A 14,138-nucleotide genomic window follows, 5' to 3' on the forward strand; every position below is an offset into this window, starting at 1 on the left:
CTCAGACTTTTTCTTCTGAAGTGACCAAGGTGGGTTTTACCATCTCACTACTAAGGGACGATCCCCAGACATGGGCTCACGGCCTACTGGAGCAACGCAGCTCCTTCATTAGTACTCTGGATCAGTTTTTTCAAGCCATGGCTCGCTTATATGATGATCCCTTTCGGACAGCTACAGCCGAAGCAACCTTGTACTCCCTTCGCCAGGGTGAGCGGCCTGCAGAGGACTATACAGTGGAGTTCCGTACTTGGTCTACAGATGCTGGCTGGAATGAGGCAGCTCTAAAATATCAATACCGGATGGGGTTGTCCGAAGCCCTCAAGGATGAGCTAGCCAGATTGGAGGTTCCCTCAACACTTGAGGAACTTATCCAACTTACCATTCAGCTTGATAGGCGCCTACGTGAACGCCAGTCTGAACGCACTTGGACTCTTAATCCTATCCAGGCTCCATCCCCGGTCTGCCCGGTGGCAACCTCTGTTCCGAATGGCCTGTTCCGCTCCCCCTTGACCATTGAGGAAAGGCTTCGCCGCCGTCAGGCACACCTCTGCTTCTATTGTGGGGAGTCAGGACATCGTATTAACAACTGTCCCACAAGACCAAGTAAACCGACCCTCTGTGCTCCATTTCACCTCCAAGTAACGAAGCCCGCTTCAGCCCACATCACCCTTCCTGTCACACTGATGGTGGCAGGTCAGGAGGTCCACTTACAGGCAATACTTGACTCTGGGGCCTGCAGCTGCTTTTTGGATTTATCCTTGGCTGAAAGTCTTGCTCTCCCGCTTCTCTTAAAGAAACAAAGACTGACTGTCCGTCTGGCCGATGGCTCCCTACCTAGCTCTGGCCATGTCACCAGGGAAACAAGACCCATTCTAACGACCACAGGTTCAGGGCATCGGGAGTTTCTTAAATTTGACGTCCTGTGTTCTCCCATGTTTCCTGTCATCCTAGGAATCCCATGGCTTCAGGCACACAACCCTCGGATTGATTGGTTCAAGAAAGAAATAACCTTCACTTCTGCCTACTGCCAACAATACTGCCTGGATCCCGAGTCAAGAAACTTGTCCAGCTGTTTGACCGTTCAACCCGTACCCAGTCCTGCTCCCAACATACCAGCAGCTTACCAGGAATTCAGAGATGTGTTCGACAAGAAAAAGGCGGACATCTTACCCCCGCATCGTCCCTATGATTGCCCCATCGAATTATTGCCAGGAGCTCCCATTCCCTTCGGCCGGATTTTCCCTCTTTCTGAGACTGAACTTGGGGCCTTGAGACAGTATATAGACGAGAATCTGGCAAAGGGATTCATCCGTCCTTCCTCATCCCCTGCTGGTGCAGGCATCTTTTTCGTAGAAAAAAAAGACAAGACTTTAAGACCATGTGTGGACTACAGGGAATTAAATAATATCACCCTCAAGAACCGCTACCCACTTCCGCTCATCCCAGAACTTTTCCAAAGGTTCCACACTTCCCGCGTTTTTACCAAACTTGATCTACGTGGAGCCTACAACCTTGTCCGTATTCGGGAGGGGGACGAGTGGAAGACGGCATTCAGAACAAGATTTGGGCATTTCGAATATTTAGTCATGCCCTTCGGATTGTGCAATGCCCCAGCAACTTTCCAGCACTTTATTAATGACATTTTCCGGGAGTACTTGGACCACTTCGTCGTCGCCTACTTGGACGACATTCTTATCTTCTCGACCACTCTGGAACTCCATAGAATACATGTTAAGAAAGTGCTAGGTATTCTCAGGACCCATGGACTATTCGTTAAAGCCGAGAAGTGTGACTTTGAAAAAGAATCCATTCAATTCCTGGGACTCATCATCACCACAGGTGGAATCGCCATGGACCCCCAGAAAGTGAAATCCATCCTAGACTGGCCCGCTCCTTCCGACAAGAAGGGCGTTCAGAGGTTTATCGGGTTTGCAAACTTCTACCGAAGATTCATAAGGAACTTCTCCACCATCGTAGCACCCATCACGCAGACCATTTGTCAGCATACCAAGTTCCTCTGGTCCCCAGCAGCACAGTCCGCCTTTGACCAGCTCAAAACCCTCTTCACTACCGCACCTATCCTGCAGCATCCAGACCCTGCCTTACCCTACGTACTGGAGGTTGATGCCTCAGAGGTGGCCACAGGGGCAATTCTATCCCAGCGTCAAGGTCCCAAGGCATTATTGCACCCCGTAGCTTTCTTTTCACGGAAGATGAGCTCCCCAGAAAGGAACTACGATGTAGGTGACCGGGAGCTTCTGGCGATCAAGACCGCCCTTGAAGAGTGGAGGTACCTCTTGGAAGGTGCCGCTCACCCCATTCTGGTTTTCACTGATCATAAAAACTTAGAATATCTCCGCACGGCCAAACGTCTAAGACCCCGACAAGCCCGATGGGCCTTATTCTTCTCGAGGTTCAATTTCCATGTGACCTATCGTCCAGGATCAAAAAATGGCAAGGCAGATGCCTTGTCCCGGATGTTCCCAGATTCCTCAGAAAAAATTACACCCAGTACTATCCTGTCTCCTCAGAATTTCCTATTAATCCAACCGGATCTAAGAGCTTCGTTAGTCCAGGCCTCTAGCCAGTGTACAGAAATAGAAGCTTCTTCCCTGAGAAGCCAAGAAGGGCTTCTATGGCATCAGAATAAAATTTTTGTTCCTCAGCAAGCCAGGTTACCCGTATTAAGGACCTTCCACGACCATCAGCTAGCCGGCCACTTCGGAGTTCGGAAGACGATTGACCTTGTGCAGCGGTCCTTATGGTGGCCTACCCTGAGATCTGACTGTAAAAAGTACATTGACTCCTGTACAACCTGCCAACGAAACAAGGGGTCTAATGCTAGATCCTGGGGCCTGCTAAGGCCGCTTCCAGTCCCAGAACAACCTTGGAAGGAAATCTCTTTGGACTTCATTGTGGAGTTGCCCCCTTCTGAAGAGTACACTACCATCTTGGTGGTGGTGGACCGTTTATCTAAGATGGCGCACTTTTTGCCGATGAAAGGGACCCCCTCCGCCTTGGATACCGCAAAAATCTTCATTAGGGAAATTGTCCGATTACATGGTGTACCCGACAGCATTGTATCAGATAGAGGGGTACAATTTACCTCCAGGTTCTGGAAGGAGCTCTGTAAGTTGTTGTCAATTAGAATATATCTATCCTCGGCCTACCATCCACAGAGTAATGGACAAACGGAAAGGACCAATCAGACGCTTGAACAATATCTACGATGCTTCTGTTCCTTTTCCCAGGATGATTGGGTCTCCTTGCCTACCCTGTGCGGAATTCGCGTACAACAACTCAGTACACGCCTCTACCAACCAATCACCCTTTTGGGCAAATTACGGGTTCCACCCTTCATTTTTACCCAATACCATTCCTGAATCCACGGTCCCAGCAGTTCAGGACAGAGTAAACCTTATCCAAGCTAACTATCAGATGCTCCAGGATACTATGAAGAAGGCTCAGGAGGAATACAAGAAACATTATGATAAGAAGAAGAGAATTAACCCTGCCTTTAAGATAGGGGACAAAGTGTGGCTCTCTGCAGTGAATCTAAAATTGTCATGTCCATCTCGGAAGTTGGGACCCAAGTTCCTGGGCCCTTTTGAGATCAGACGTGAAATTAACCCTGTAGCATTTGAACTTGCTTTACCTAAATCTTTCAGAATTCATCCCGTTTTCCATGTCTCTCTTCTCAAACGTGTCATCTCCAGTCCTTTTTCAGGAAGAGAAGAAGTGCCCCCGCCTCCGGTTCAGGTTGGTGACGAAACCGAATTTGAAGTCGAATCTATCCTTGACTGTCGTCGGAGAGGTAGGACAATCCAATTTCTAATTAAATGGAAGGGGTATTCTGCTGAAGAGAATTCTTGGGAACCTGCAAGTTTTGTACATGCACCTAGGCTCATACACAGGTTTCGTAGTCTTCATCCCGAAAAATGGGCTCGTTTAGGCATCCGGAGGCTGCCCCTTGGGGGGGGGGCACTGTCAGGGAAATAGGCGTTACCTCGGAAGATACGACCGTGTTAACGCGCGTCAGCGCTCACGAAGACGCAATGTGATTCCCAGACGAACGCCTGATGTAGCTTCTGTTCAAGTGCGAGTACGCGGGGTAGGACGAACGCATAACGTTACACGTCGTAGGCGTACGAACGCGATGGCGCGCTCACGACGTAACCCAAGCGCCGTGCCTATTTAAACGTTCACCTGACAGGGCCGCATTGCTGGTTTATCGTCAGCTTCTCCTGAGTACCTGTGCCTGTTATCCCTGCTGTCTGATCTCCTGTTTACCGACCCGGCTTGTTTGACCTGCTTCTGCTACTCTCCTGGCTCCGACTTCTGGCTTGTCCCTGATACTCCTTGTCTGCTCCCGGCACCCGACCTCGGCTTGGCTTGGCTCCCGTTTCCTGGTCTCCAGCTCAGGATCCATTGCTCTCACCTCCGGATTGATCTCCCGTGTTTGACCTTCGGCTTGACCCTGACCCTGCCTTGGACTTCCTTGCACAGTTGCCTCCAGAGACTGTCTACTCAGCTTTCCACCTGCTGCTGCTACCCGGCAACCTGTGCTACTGTGGGCACTGCATCCCTGTGTCACCTTCAGGGTTGTACTGCACTCGGCCGCAAGGGGAGCCCTCTCAGCATCTCGGCCTCCTTACCTCGATATTGACAGTTTCACCCTTTCAGGCGGTATTTATTTGTTGGCCAGTGACGGTAGCATTAAAAGAGGTGGTTAAGTGGGTGGGGGGGGGGGCTCATCGGGAGATGGCCCCTCCAGTGTGTACATCAAAAGTTTTGATGATAATGGTGTTGTTGCACTGCAGGAAAGGTGGTTGTCTCCGAGCGGTACAGCTGGAGGCCGGTAAGGTGGTGGTAAAGGTCCCACAGTGCCTGGTGTGTATACATATATGTATACTTGAAAGAAGTAGCTCACCGACCAACAAAATTGGGTAAAACATATTGTTTCTCATATGTTGTTTCCATATGTGTGGAAAATGTTATTATATTAAAATGTAATTTTGGCGTTTTATTTTGGTTGGTTTAATAAAGGCTGTTGTGGCCATTTTACTCCACAAAAAGAATGGTGTTGTCTCTTAATAAGGGGGGTAAAAGGTTGGGAGTAAAATGGTCTGTTACAGCAGAGTGGATCTTATCTGGGCTACACTGGTCATGTAGTATACTACCCATACTGATGATGATCTGATCATTTTCAGTCATTTTTGTTTATCAGTGTAAAAAAAAAATCCATTGTGCTGGACAATCACAAATGTAATTGACCAAGGGACTCCGACTGAGGTATTTGAGCAAGAAATCGCAGCAGAACTACATTGGATTTGCTGGGCAGGTGAGTATCTGAATTGAGGACAGCCCTAGAAAAGAGAGGACAAAAAATAAATGTTAGGCAGTGGAGGTGGAACATTAATTATAAAAAAAGTAGAGGTAGGGGTCTCAACTCATAACTCATAAGTCCCTGTGCCGCTGCCATTTATACAGGGAACTCCCATGTATGATAATTATGAGTGGTCAGCGAGCTTGCATGTATGGTTCTGCGAACATGGCAAAGAAATAAGAGAGCCAAAGTGTTTTATTAGAGAAGGGGAAAACTATTTGTCTAGCTGGTTTGAGGATTGTACACATGGTACCAATATACAGATAGTTTGTATAATAGGCACATTATCTGTTTACTTGATCTAAGCAGACAAAAGTCCAAGGAAATGATTTAATAATTTTGCCAACTCTGACACATATATTACTATTTTTTTTATAGCGTTAGTCTTTTACCTCATTTGATCTGGTGTCCTTAATTCTGAAACATATCACTATGAGATTAGACATTTGTATAAGATACTGCAAATCTCTTGCCCACATATTTCCACTGTCATAGACACCTCCAGTTTTCCCATGGTATCCTGAAAGTACCTCTTCTTGTTAAGTAAAATAGGCAGAGGACTTTTACTTGTGAACTAATTGTGATTTGTTTGCGAATGGCAGGCAGCTGTACATTGGTGTTGACCTCTTCCCCTTTGCCAGTGTGGCACAATATGGGCCTGCTCCAGAAACAGCAGGTGTCAATATTGTTTAACCCTCATTACAACCCTCTTCACAACAGGAGTTGCTGTTCAAGAGCAGTGGGGCGTGTGATGTGGGTGAGCCCAGTGTCTGAATGCAGAGGGTCAGAGGGTTAAGCTTAGTTAATGTGTCATTCTTTCACTGAAAGAAATAGGTCTTTTTCTGGTCACTGGAAAAATGCACAGAGTTTAATTAATCAATGTGGAATTACCTCCACTTGTAAGACAAGGGGGTTGAAGAAAGAAGAATTCCTAAAGTGGCTATTTAACAAAAGTGACACCAATGTGCAAATATAAATATAACAAATAATGTAATGTGGTAATAATAATAATATATTCTTTTTACTAAAAAAATGATTTTGTATTTTGTGTACATTTTGTACTGTGTGAGAGATTGTTTTATTAGATATTATATAATCCTTTGATCATTTGGGAAAACTTAGGACGACGGCAAAAGAATTTAAGCTGGGTTTACACGTATGCGAATTGGATGGTTTCTCTACATCCAATTCGCATGACAGGAGACAGGCTCTCAACGGAGCCAGTTCACACATCCCCGGGGCAGTGGCGGAGCACATTGCACTGGGGTCCTGTGCATCTTTGGCTCCGTACCAGGTCTAAATTCAGGCAAAAATTTGTGCCCAATTCATCCCTGAAATGGAGAACAGGGTTGCACCGAACTCCTGCTGTGAGCCGCATCCGTATTAGGTGTGAACCCAGCCTTAAAGTTCATGTTAGTATAATAGTAGCCACTCTAGCCTTTTACATTATATGCCTTATATTGTATAATGCATTCCTATGTGGCCCTTGTTATGCCCTGTACACACGGTCAGACTTTCCGACGGAAAATGTGCAATCGGATTGTGTTGTCGGAAAATCCGATCGTGCGTGGGCTCCTTTGGACTTTTTCCGTCGGAATTTCCGACACACAAAGTTTGAGAGCTAGATCTAAAATTTTCCGACAACAAAATCTGATCGTTTAAATTCCGATCATGTGTAGACAAATCTGACGCACAAAGTGCCACCCATGCTCAGAATAAATTATGAGATGAAAGCAATTGGCTACTGGCCCATTTATAATCCCGACGTACTTCTTTTATGTCACCTCGCTCTAAGTGATCTGATTTTCCGACAACTTTGTGCGACCATGTGTATGCAAGACAAGTTTGGGCCAAAATCTGTCAGAAGATCTGATGGATTTTGTCGTTGAAATGTCTGACCGTGTGTACAGGTATAAGTCTTCTTTCACACTGGGGCGGGGGGGAGGGGGGGCGTTAGCAGTAAAGCAATGCTAATTTTAGCGGTACTTTACTGCTGTTATAGCGGCCACTAGCAGCTGCAAAAAGGGTTAAAAGCGGCCACAAACCACTGCTGCCAAATCGCTTTGCAGGCGCTTTGGCAGCGGTGCCCATAGATTTCAATGGCAGGAGCGATGGAGGAGCGATGTATACACCGCTCCCACACCATCCAAAACATGCTGCTTGCAGGACTTTTTTTCTGTCCTGCACTCAGACCTCTTTCACACTGAGGCGTTTTTCAGCTCCCCCGAAGTCTCAGTGTGAAAGCCGGAGTGCTTTCACACTGAGGCGATGCGCTGGCAGGATGTTAAAAAAAACTCCTGCAAGCAGCATCTTTGGAGTGATGAAGGAGCGGTGTATACACTGCTCCTTCACCGCTCCTGCCCGTTGAAATGAACCAGCACCGCTGCCAAACCACCGGCAAAGTGGTCATTTGCGCCGCTCTGCGGGTCGTTTTAACCCTTTTTCGCCCACTAGCAAGGGTTAAAAGGGCCCCGCTAGAGGCCCAAAACCCCTGCAAAACTGCCGACTCCCCAGTGTGAAAGGGGCCTCAGGCTTTCACACTGTGGCAGATTGAGGTTTTTCAGGCCCTTCAGGTGCTTTACAGCTGCTATTTTTAGCGCAAAAATGCTTGAAAGGCGCCCCAGTGTGAAAGGGGTCTAATAGATAAATCCTATGTTCAGCCATAGTTGTACATTTATAAGAAATGCATTTTTTATGAAATTAGTGTGCTTGTGACTTTTTCCTTTTAACTGTGGAACATTCTCCTGCTAGCTTAGCCTGCGGTGAAATCATTAGAGGATCAGTGACTTCTCCTGTGTATATACCTCCCAATTTAGAACTTGAGAAAGAGGAACAGTTGAGTCTGATGTAAGCATGCAGCACATCACGCAAAAAAGTGGGTGACATGCCGCATGTGAACACTACCCCCCATTGTTACACAGGACCACCCCACCTACTAATCCCATCATTAAAGAGGAAGTAAACCCTGATGGGTTTACTTCCTCATTAATTCCCTGCAAAGGTAAAGCATAATGGACTACTATGCATAGTAGTCCATTATGTGTCACTTACCTGACACAGGAGCCAGCGAAGTCACCGCTGTCCCCTGTAGTCCGGAGCCTCCATCTTCTTGGTGGGTCTCGCTGCTCCGGCGCTGTCATTCGTCGGAGCCGCGAGGATGTCACTCTTGCGCATGTGCATGGGAGCCACCACACGCGGCATATTGCCGTTAACTGCGGCGCACTCAGTGCGCCTGAGCGCCGCTGTCTACAGAGCATGCTCCATAGACAGCGGTGCCTGTCTTTCAGCAAATATCTCCTAAACCTTGTAGGTTTAGGAGATATTTCTTGGACCTACAGGTAAGCCTTAATCTAGGCTTACCTGTAGGTCAAAGTGGTTTGTAAGAGTTTACAACCACTTTAAACACTGAGGTTATTGTTTAGGGTGAAGAAGCAGGGAATGGGGGGGTTATTGTTTAGGGTGGAGAGGCAGGGGTTATTGTTTAACCACTTCAGCCCCGGACCAATTAACAGCCTAAGGACCAGAGGTCTTTTTACAATTTCGCACTGCACTGCTTTAACTGGTAATTGCGCGGTCATGCAATATTGCACCCAAACGAAATTTGCGTCATTTTCTTCCCACAAATAGAGCTTTCTTTTTATGGTATTTGATTGCCTCTGCGATTTTTATTTTTTGCGATATAAATGGAAAAAGAGCAAAAAAAAAAAAAAAAAAGGATATTTTCTTCTTTTTGTTTTAAGAAAAATCGAATAAACTAAATGTTAGTCATACATTGAAGGCAAAATGTATTCAGCCACATGTCTTTAGTAAAAAAATGTCAATAAGCGTATATTTAATGGTTTGCGCAAAAGTTATAGCGTCAACAAACTAGAGTACATTTTCTGGAATTTACACAGCTTTTAATTTATGACTGCCTATATCATTTCTTGAGGTGCTAAAATGGCAGGGCAGTACAACCCCCCCACCCCAAATGACCCCATTTTGGAAAGTAGACACCCCAAGGAAATTGCTGAGGGGTATGTTAAGCCCATTGAATATTTATTTTTTTTGTCCTAAGGGATTGAATAATGACCAAAAAAAAATTTGCGTACGGGGCCCCAAAAGCCAATCGCCACCTTCTGGATTTCTAAGGGCGCAAATTTTTGATTTCACTCCTCACTACCTATTATAGTTTCGAAGGCCATAAAATGCCAAAATAGCACAAAACCCCCCTAAATGACCCCATTTTGGAAAGTAGACACCCCAAGCTATTTGCTGAGAGTCATGTTGGCTGAACGAAAAAAAAAGAGATTGATCGGTGAGTATGCCCACCATTAGAATACCTCCCTTCATCCACCCACTTCTAATGATGGACATACATGCACCATTTATATATGCCGAAGCATGGGGGCATCCTCCCGCAAAAAATTTATGCCGCGTACACACGGTCGAACTTTTCCACGGGCAAGCCCTCCGTCGGAATTTCGACCGTATGTATGCAAAATCGCTCCTCCGCCCCTGCCGCCCCATGCTTCGAGCATATATGCTCTTTTTTTTTAACTGTAGTGGTGAAATCACCTCCTACAGTGTTGGAGTCGCGGCTTTATGTATTGTGGGAGCAAACACTGTTGCTGTCAAGATAAATAAATCCACGCTGCAACTGAATGGCGTACCTGCTAAGCAAATTATGGTTAACGTTAAAACAAAGTAACAATACAGTATAACAGTAAAACCTTACCATACCATACCTGCAAAGCAAATGCCAAAAAAAACTGTAAAAAATAAAACATTTTTTAACACAACCTGTGCCTAAAATATATATATGCCGAAGCATGTGGGCATCCTCCCGCAAAAAGGTTATGCCGCGTACATACGGTCAAACTTTTCCACGGGCAAGCCCTCCGTCGGAATTTTGACCGTATGTACGCGGCATTAGGAGCAAAATCGCTCCTCCTCCCCTGTTGCCCCCATGCTTCGGCATATATGCTCTTTTTTTTTAACTGTGGTGGTGAAATCACCTCCTACAGCACTGGAGTCACAGCTTTATGTATCGTGGGTGCAAACGCTATTGCTGTCAAGATAAATAAATCCGCGCTGCAGCTGAATGGCGTACCTGAAAACCAAAAAAATGGTTAACAATAAAACACAGTAAACAGTAAAGTATAAAAAATTAGAGAGAAGAGAGAGAGAGAACAATAAAACAACAACCATTTTTGGTTTTTATATTTTATATTTTTTTGTTTTTTTTTATTTAACTTTTTTTTTTTTACACTTTTTTTTTGAACTGTAAACTGTAACAACTGGAACGGTTCGGGTCTCTCAAAATGCGATGGCATCTTGGGAGACCCTGTGTTAGTGTGTCTAGCCTGTGAAATGCTGTACCCTACGCTAATACTTCACTAGTTCATGGTAGCGTTCAAAACACTCACCAAGGCAAAGACCAGGATTGCCAGGACAGCGTGGACAATAACAACGGGTGTCACGCCTATATCCGCGCTTGGTACAGACACGACATCTTCTTTGGGGGTAGGGGTACTCGAGAGGGCATAAGCATAATGCCTCTTATGCAGCCGGCTTACTGCATTTGGTTGGGAATGGTGAGGTGCAGAACCGTCTGGATACAGAAGCTCTGTGACAACCTCTCTTTGGAAGAAAAGAAAGGTTAAAGTCCCGCCTGAAGCTTTGTATAGCACAAAAGCATTCAGCAAAGCCAATTGAAATAAGTAAGCAGACACTTTTTTGTACCAGCGTCTGGCCTTACGGGAAACTAGATACGGCGCCAACAACTGGTCATTGAGGTCCACCCCTCCCATATTTTTGTTATATTTGTGGACACAGAGGGGTTTCTCCACAATACCAGTCGCCATAGAAATTTGGACCGTCGTGTCTGCATGAAGGGAGGTAAGAACGAAAACATTCTTATTATCCCTCCACTTCATAGTGAGCAAATTATTACACCGATAGCAGGCTCTCTCCCCAAACCTAAGACGGGAATCTACAAGCCGCTGGGGAAAGCCCCGGCGATTAGGTCGCACGTGCCACATGCTCCAATCTGATGATCAAATAAATGACTAAACAGTGGCACGCTGGTGTAATAATTGTCCACGTACAAGTGGTACCCCTTTCCGAATAAGGGTGACACCAAGTTCCACACTATCTTGCCAGCGCTTCCTATGTAGTCAGGGCAGTTCTCCGGCTCTACATAACTATCTTTACCCTCCTAAACCATAAAGCTCCATGTATAGCCTGTGGCCCTGTCACAGTACTTATAGAGCTTGACCCCGTATCTGGTACGCTTGTTGGGAATGTACTGTTTGAATGACAAGTGACCAGTAAACTTAATCAGGGACTCATCAACGCAGACAACTTGATGGGGAGTAAACAAGTCTGCAAAACGTTGGTTGAAGTGGTTTATGGAGGGGCCGAATTTTGTAGAGCCGATCGTATTCAGGGTCTCCACGAAGACGACAAAGTTCATTGTCACTGAAGTGCATGAACCGCAAGATCTGCTCGTATCGTTTCCTGGACATGGAGTTAGAGAACACGGGCATGTGGTCAGTCGGATGCGTGGACCAATAAGCCCGCAACGTCATGAATTTATGTGTGCCCATGTTAAGGGAAAGGCCCAGAAAGGTCTTAAATTCGGAAACCGTAACTGGTTTCCAATCTCTGGCAAGGGAAGGCAACTGGGGATTAGTGGCGATGTGTTGACCAGCATATAAATTAGTTTGGTCCACAATAGATCTATAGAGATCTTCCGTGAAATACAGAGAATAAAAATCAAGTGGCGTAAAATCATCTGTATCCACCTGAATACCGGGTTGGGCAGCGAATGGGGGAAGTACTGGTGCTGCAGAAGTGGTGGGCACCCAATCAGGATTGGCGAATTCTGCAGGAAGGACACTATGGGAATGACGGGCCTGCCTTTGTCTTCTTCTTGGTGGCAGCAGGACACTACTTGTGCTTGCCACCTCGCCAGCTTGAACTGCACTTATGGGACTCGCCACGTTACCACGTGATACTACAGTGCTGGATGTACGTCCAGGGTGTACTAGGCCGCTGGTGCTTGCCAGTTCACCAAAAGAATGAGAGGCGCTAGTACCGGCTCTATGCTCCATACGAGGGACTTGCTGTTCCTGCACCTCAACAACATCAGAAGATCGGGGTCGGGTACGCCTGACGTTAGCAGGGACCTCATCTTCGTCGTCAGAGCTATCTGTCATGGAGCTGCTGTCCTCTACAGGTTCGTATTCTGAGCCTGAATCTGACAGATCAGTGTCTTCCTCTTCACTATCTGTCATGCTCAGAAACGTGTAGGCCTCTTCACTAGTGTACCTTCGCTTTGCCATTTTGGGCTCTAAATTTAGGGGTACACTAGTGAGACTCACAGGTAAAAAAAGCACCTAGGCTGTCAGCGACTGTATCAAAATGCTACGAAAAAAACTGTTAGCGATCGCAGGGATCAAGCCTGACTCTGCGAACGCTGCAGTTATGTGTGTTGTGTTTTGTAAGTGACAGTGATCGATCGATACTGCATTTGGGTGGGCTGGGCTGGGCGGAGGGGCAAAACGCAGGTGCTAGCAGGTATCTGGATTGATCCCGCTAACAATGCGTTTTTTTAGAACCCTAAACTGCTGGGCACGCTAGTATAGATCTAATCAGATCAGATATTGATCTGTTCAGATTCTATACCACTAAGGGAGGTGTATGCTTTGCGCGTGGGTGTTAGCGGTACTGGCACTAACCTAGCACTGCCTGGGGTGACGAAGGCCCTATCTGACCCAAAAACCGAATTGATATCACCCGCCGGGTGATCAGGGGGTTAAACCTTTATTGGGTAATAAACGGCGGGTGCCCTGATGCTATAAAAAGGGAACTACCTAACCAGCGTCACCCGTAACACTTATACGGTGATCACTGGTGAAAGGGTTAACTAGGGGCAATCAGGGGGTTAAAACCTTTATTGGGTATTTATATGGGGGTACCTGCCGCTTTATAAAAACCTGATGGGGGACCTAAATAATGAAATAACTAACTGGCTAACCAGCGTCACCAGTGACACTTATACAGTGATCGCTGGTGAAAGGGTTAACTCTAGGGGCAATCAAGGGGTTAAAACCTTTTTTAGGTTATATATTGGGGTACCTAACGCTATAAAAACCTGGCGGTGAACCTAAAAAAAACTATCTTCCTAGCGGCACCAGTGACACTAATGCAGCGATCAGAAAAACGATCGCTTAGTGACACTGGTAAAGGGGGGTGAAAGGGTTAACTGGGGGGGCAATCAAGGGGTTAAACCTTTAGGAGGGGGCTACCCTGGACCTAAAGGGGCCTAACACTAGCTGCCCTGACGCTTTTTACAGTCACAACTGACACTAAATGAAGTGATCAGTAAATAAATGATCACTGCAATCAGTGACACTGTGACTGGGGGGGGGGGGGGCGGGGGCCGATCGGGCGGGGGTGATCGGGGGTGACTGGGGTGAAAAGTGTGCCTATGTGTACCTATGTGTCAGTGGACTGTTGGTGCACTTACTTGGATGTCTTCCTTCCTGTGTTTACACTTACACAGGGGAGGAAGCTTTTCATTCGTCAGGAGCGATCGAGAGGGGATGGCCAGAAACCAACGGCCATCCCCTCATCCCGGATCGCTCCTGAAGCGAACCGGACCACCGCATCCAGCGGGAGGGGGTCCGATCTGACCCCCCACCCGCTGGAAGGCGAGCACGTACATGTACAGAACCTGACTTTGCTACGGTCATGGAGTTGGCTA

The sequence above is a fragment of the Lithobates pipiens genome, unplaced genomic scaffold (assembly GCF_037356315.1).
Source record: "Lithobates pipiens isolate NorthernLeopardFrog02 unplaced genomic scaffold, aLitPip1_a1.2 Scaffold_27, whole genome shotgun sequence".
Lineage (NCBI taxonomy): Eukaryota > Metazoa > Chordata > Amphibia > Anura > Ranidae > Lithobates > Lithobates pipiens.